Source organism: Haliaeetus leucocephalus, unplaced genomic scaffold, assembly GCF_000737465.1.
Source record: "Haliaeetus leucocephalus isolate CR32 unplaced genomic scaffold, Haliaeetus_leucocephalus-4.0 Scaffold244, whole genome shotgun sequence".
NCBI lineage: Eukaryota > Metazoa > Chordata > Aves > Accipitriformes > Accipitridae > Haliaeetus > Haliaeetus leucocephalus.
Genome location: NW_010972680.1, coordinates 267,738 through 274,584, shown reverse-complemented (window position 1 = coordinate 274,584; position 6,847 = coordinate 267,738).

The following is a 6,847-nucleotide window of genomic DNA, read 5'->3' as shown; positions in this document are numbered from 1 at the left end:
TCAAGCACTACAGTCATCAGATATTGAGAACCCTACCTGATTGGTAGCCAACCTGAATATAATTTTGGCTATGAATATATGGTACCTAGCAAGCCTTATTTTTTATGTGAAATCTAAGTCATGTCTTGAACCTCACTAGTATCCAGTCACTCATGTCTTTTCATCCAGTGCTACACAGACTCTTGGATACCAATTTAAAAGCAAGTAGGAATTAGGTTGCCTCTTTATATTTAGTATAGTGTCTTAAGTCTTCAGGTTAAGTGAATTTACACTGTCATTGATAATAGGAATGGACTCACTTCAGGAATCACTTCAGGACTGTATCCTAATCAGAAGAAAATAAGACTGTGAAGCAGATGGTCTATGTCATAGTGTGACGGTCTGACAAATTCAAATGTCTCAAACATCCGCTAAAAGAGCTTTGGTGGACAAAACGGCCTCTGTAAAAATGCTGGAGTTTTGTGAACAGGACAATGTGGACAGAGGAGAGGGCCCCACGGAGGGTGGGAACGCACTTCTCCAAGGCCCCAATTCCTTATCTTGAGTGACCAGGAGAAGGAACACAATTTATGCCTTCCTGGAGGAAGAAGGCCCCATGGAAGTTGGGACTGTGCTTCTATCTTAAGTGGTCATACCTGCAGGAAAAGAGAAGCAACTCCACAATGAACACCCCCCCCCAAAGCTACTGATTCCAGTGAACCCCAGGTGTGGGAACTGCGCATGCTGAGATAGAACGAATCCTCAGCGCGCGCCCTCCGGAACTGGATCTCTACGCTGGCTGGACCAACGCTGGACCCAGGACTGGTGAAACCCTTCTCTTCTCTCTTTCTTTTTTCTCTCATTCTCTCTCTCTTTTCCTTCTCTCTTTTCCACAGTCCCTACACCTCATCCTTTGAAACATAAACCGTTGACCAAGTCTGAGACTAGGAGTGGACCTAGCCGCACCTGAGCTACTCTTTGAGAAGGAGTCCAGAAAGCAAGGGGGTCAAGGAGTCCAGAAAGCAAGGGGGTCTGCTCTGAACCTCGTGACTCAGCGGGAGGGCTCTCCTTCTGATACATTTCATGTTCCTTTTTCCATTTCATTTTTCTGTACTTCCCTCCTCTTCTCAAACAGCGGCTTAATGACATGTTGCAAGGTTCATATTAACAAGTTCATGTGTACTTGGACAGAGTTAGCTAGGTTGAATAAATGTTGATTGTTGTTTGAACTCCCCTGGTGTCGTTTCACCTTAATTCTGACAAAGGAAATCCATGAACCTGAGTCGCTCCAACTTTGGGACGCGACACATAGTGATGCTACTGCCACTAACTTGTTGGGGAAAAGTCACAAAACTTTCTCAATGCTTCAGTTTTCTTTTTGCAACATACCAGGTCTTCTGGCAAGTGTATTTAGAGAGTCACCATTAATGAAAAGATGGATATTAAGGATTGTTTTATTATTTACAAAATCTTTTATTTTTAATAATCATCCTCAGCTAGGAGAGTCTCTCCAGATGCCATGAAAATAATTAAAGATCACAATACAATAAAGATAAAAATTTCTTTAATTATTTTTTTAATAGGGCTTTGGTTGGATTACAGAATGTCACTGAAATAATAATAACATGAAATAAAAGATTTGTTTCTCTCTTTGATTTTCCAAAGCCAATGATCTGTAACTGCCTGTTAGCTGTTACACAATCATGTCTCTACGTATGCATTTAATACTTTAAATATGCCCTTGATTATATGAAAGTTTGATTATTCTGACATCTTTCAAGTTCTGCATAATAATCAAGGCTGAGCTAGAAGGACCTGATCTAATGCCAGCTGATGTCAAAGCAAAACCCAGCACTAAATACTGCAGGCAATATTATGGGTCTTCTAAGCCAGTGTTTCCTGAAGGGAAGCTGTGCAGCTCCAAATTGGACAACAGTCTCATGATTTTTCTTTGATGTTTTCTATTACATTGTAAAGAAGAATTTCTTCAACTTCTATGGTTACAAAGAGCTATGTGGAAAATTTAAAGCAGATGTAACTGGCCTCATGACAGAAACAATCTGTTGAAACTTCCCTGTAGCTCATTCCCACTGTTTAAACTCTCAATAATGGCCTTGTCTCCTCATGGTTCATCTACACTATGGTCTCCAGGACAGAATCATGGGATTTAGCACAGGTACTCGGACACCAAGGTGACCAATAACCTGAGAGATTCCTTAAAAATCCTCTGCATAGGGGAGTATATAAATAGGCAAATATTAGAGAACTAAGTAAATAGGCAGTGGATGAATAGGTAAATAGGCAAACAGTAGTAAAGATGTATTATGTCATCCTTATTTCCCTGCCAATGCACAATAGATATTTTTTTAAGATTCTTGCTAATATTTCTGCCATTCTTAATTTAAATTTCAAAGCAGTAGGACATGGATGACAATTGTCATCAAGCACTATGTATTACCATCAGAGGTTACAAAACTTCTCCCTCTCACTTCCTACCCTGTAGACAAAGTCTGAATGATCATGGTTTCTTTCCTCTTGTATTTCCCCAGCACTGGATTCAGTTGTATTATTATTGGATGTAATTAAAAATGGCCTGAACAGACACATGGAGAACTTGGGAGGAGGGTAGGGTGTTGGTATCATAATCCAAATACAGACCAGAGCATCTTGCTTAGGGTTTAATTTTCACTGTCCAGTGCCTGAGGCATTCCTCTCATCCCATGGACATCTGCAGCATAAATGTCTGAGGTAACATCTGAACTAATCCCACTAGGTTCCTTTTATGGACAATAAGAGAAATAGGAGATTCAATAACATCAGTCCTATGGCCTGAGTTAGACATCTTCTTTAGTGCAAGTTGAATCACACCATAGAAGTGCCTATTTTTCCCCACTGGATATAAAGCTAGGGTGATCAGTGAAATAGTCACACTGTAGACATATGCAGCCAGATGAGATAAATCTCAATCATACCAAACTGCAACTTTTGGTAGGGCTTCTAGGAAAACTCAAAGTTTTACTAAACCTCGAAAACAAGGACCATGGTACCTGACCCAACAATGGTAAACACTAAGATGTCTTATTGCTGGAATTATTTGTTTTTCAAATCCAATTCTGTAGTCAAGATCACAGGATTTTATATCGCCCTTCTCCACAATAAATGCTTCCAGTTAGTCATTAGTGTTCTAGGTGATTTTAGAAAAGTCATCTATTCCATTGTCTTCCTTTAAAATGGGGATAATACCTTCCTCTCATTGTAATGTCATGAGGATGAAGTCCTTCCATCAGTGTGAGGCACCAGACAGTGCATGGCAAGAGATGTTATTAGCTCAGTTCCACATCTTGTGCTTTGGCATGTTCTTAGAGACAATTTCTAACCACATCTGCAACAAATTGATTTAAGCTGTAACCATTTTGGAGTATTTTATACTGTAAATGGAAATCCTCATATAGTTCCAAGATCTAAAAGCTAGTTGCATCAAAAATTCTGTTTGAAGTGGGGATTTTTCCTCAAATAATGCCAATCTGACATTTCTTCTGATTATCTCTCATCAAAAGGCTCATCTTTATCTGAGGCCTCTGCTCCAGTTCCTTATTTTCTCCCTTTCTTCCTCTGTCTCTGCATACATTTTAAAGTCTAATTTAGGTTCCCAATACCATACTAAATGTTATCTGTTCCTTTAGATCCTTATTTAACAGTTCTTGTCTTAATTTCATCTCTTGGAATTGTAACTCATTATTCAGGTTATTTCTCACAAGATTGATTTGAGTATTAGGGGATCATTTACTTTTCCATTATAACAGCCACTTCAGGTTATAAATTCTGACTGTAACGAGAAAATGTGCTTATAAGTTTTGTCAGCATTTGTGTGAAACACGACTGGGCTTGTGCTGCAGAGACTTTCACGACTGATACAATTTCTGTCTTTGTATTTTCTGTGGATAATCCTGCTGTTGCATATCCTGCATGGTGAAGCGCAGAGGAAAACACTTGATTTTTATTGCCATTTTCTGATGTGAATTGGGTGTATGTCTGAAGTGAGAGGATCTTTCAATCTCATGCCTGTGTTAAGAGCTGCTACTTGGGGGAGCAGATGGTTCAGGTGATTGCTAGCTATGGCTTATGTTGCTACTGTTGGGAACAATTATGACTTTGTTTTCTGTGTGTTGCACCTTTAAACTTCTAAGTGTTTGCTGGAGGCTGCTGCCATTTTGTGTTCATTTCAGATAGAGAATGTTGCAGAAGATCCTCTGCTCTCCACCATGGGGGCTTTTGTTCTTCCTTTTTGTTTGGTTTTCCCCTCATCCAAATTAAATTGCTGACAGAATGGAGCATGAACAGATCTTTGTGTATGTAACGGGAATGTCTATGAAGACTCCCAAGCTGGGTTTCTGGTTTGAATCTAGCTAAATTTACAGCAATCAGTAGCAAACGCTGAAGCTCCTTTCCAACCTGGGGATGCGGACTCAGAAAATTATGGCCTAAATTGCTTCCTCGTCCATGATATGTCTTACTGGTTATTTTAGGGAACTCTTCAAGCAACTTGTTAAATGTTGTTTGTCTGATGCTCAAGCTTCCAGGTTAGGCATTCTAAGCACTAGCAGAAGGGGTTTGCAGGCATTTCGTTTGATATTAGCATTGGATTTTAGAGGAGAGTCCCCAAATACATGAATGGAGCCAATTTTGACTCCATGATTATTAACATTGTAGCTGTTATTTGACTGGCCCCTCTCGGCTGAACTAAGGATAATTTCATTAATATTTATTACCAAGGAAACACAGGCTTTGGCCTAGCTACTGCCAGGTGTCATGGACTTGCAGCAGCGCTGAGATGTTTACCTATCAGCTGTGGCTAGAATATTTGTTTTTAAAGTCAGGGCCTTCCTCATTGTAAAAGTCCTCCACAGTTTCCAGAGTAGTCTCCTCTATCTGGCAGGACCCTGGGGGCACTGCCAGCCCAGCCTGTCCTTACCCAGTTCTCCAGGCCTCCCAGCTCCCGCCCACAGCCCAGGACCCCATGACAGCCCCCTGGGGCAGTCAGTCCCTGCCCAGCGACACCCAGCAGGGCCAGGCTCCAGCTCCCCACAGCCCTGCTCTGCCTAGGCATCAGCCACACCACACCAGGTCTACCCACAGGCCCATGTCCTGGCCTGGTCTTGGCCTGCCCTATCCCCAGGAAGGTGCCCAATGTCCAGGGCTGGGGCTGCCCCTGTGCCCCTCAGGCTGACCTGCTCCCTCCCTGCCAGCCCAGGGAGCTCCAGCAGCTCCCAGCACCCCCAGTCCTGGGGACCTGCTGGCCGGCACGGCACCATGGCACTATCCACTTTGGCCTTAACTGAAAAGTTGCTCACTTCTTGCATGGTCCTCACTCACATCACACAACAGTTAGGTTTTAGTGCTGGTTTTGTATGAGTGATTGCTGGGGAACAGCTGGCACTCATAAAAAGAAACACAGAAGATCTTGTTAATGACTTGTCACCATTTTTCTCCCTTGCTTAATGGGATGGGGGAAAGCAAACAGCTACTCAGGTCTGCACAGAAGGGCCCAGCAGCCTTCCCCAGCTTCCAGATGCCAAAATGATGTTGATTAACCGCAGTGCCTTATACTGAAACAGTGCAGAGTGCGTTTACACTGCAGATGCATATGGAAATCCACTAAGTAAGAAATCTGGAGGGGAATGGCAAAGTGCCAGAAAAGAGTTTGCCAACAAATATCTCTTTTGTCAATTATTTACCAGGCCTAACCCTGCTCAGAGCAAGTCTCGTCTATGCAGTCTTCAAAATACCAGCAGCAGCACAGTGGCTTGAAGGGCTCCCCATACTGCAAACACTGCAAGGCTTGGACTGGTGTTAGCGCTGTAGGGAAAATATTTCAAGGTGTCCCCAAAGCAGACAAGGCCTAAAAATGGGGGTTTCTGAAGCTACAGGTTTTCTTGTAAAGGCTCCTGATTAGCTCGTTTGCTACTCATCTGCTGTTCTCTCAGAGAAAGTTCCCATCTATACAAAGCCCCCCTGATGTTGTACTAGAAATGTCAGCTGCTTTAAAACACAAACTAAGCATGATTCTCAGCTTACAAGTCCTTTACTCCTGTGTCATGTAAAAGGAAGAGAAGGAAGTACCCACAGGCAGCTGAGGATAAAAAGGCTGAGTCAGTGTAGGAGTGCATCAGGTTTAACAGGCAAGATTTGGTAGCTTTTGATCAATTTGTGTCAAAACCTAAACTTTCCCTCATTCCAATCTTAAGAGATTATAAAACTGCTGGATTGGCATCTCTAGGGAACAGAAATCTTCTATTTTTCCAGCAAGCAGGAAAAAGGAGACTGTAGAGTTTGCTTGCTTGACTCACCAGCAGCGGACTTGAGGACTGCAACACACACCACTGACTCTAGTCAAATGAGCTTAGCTAGTCCCTAATTTGAGAGGAACATGAGCATTCAGAGCATCTCTTCAAATCACTTATTCAAGTCGGTAGAGTTAAAAAGAGATGTGTGTTATGCCATCTCTTCTCTCTGCCATCAGAAGACTGTCTTTAGAGATGTATCTGTCTTTGATCATTGGAAAATCTTCCCAAATTAGTGATGTAGGAGAAAACCTCTGGCCTGAACTCAGAAGTGCAGTTTATGTCCTAATTTGCCTATTCAAAATCTAACGGGAGACAAATGCCTAGAGGCATTAGGTACCTAAATATCTTTGTGCATCTGAGCTTTTCTTCTTTTTATTAGTACACAGACTCTTTATAGTTGTCTAGTTTATTAAGAAAAATGGGCTTTACATGGAATTTTATAAAACTAATATATTGATTAAATACTAGATTGGAACAGCACCTGAGGAGCCATGCTGTTCTCTTAGGTGCAAAGAGGCATTCTG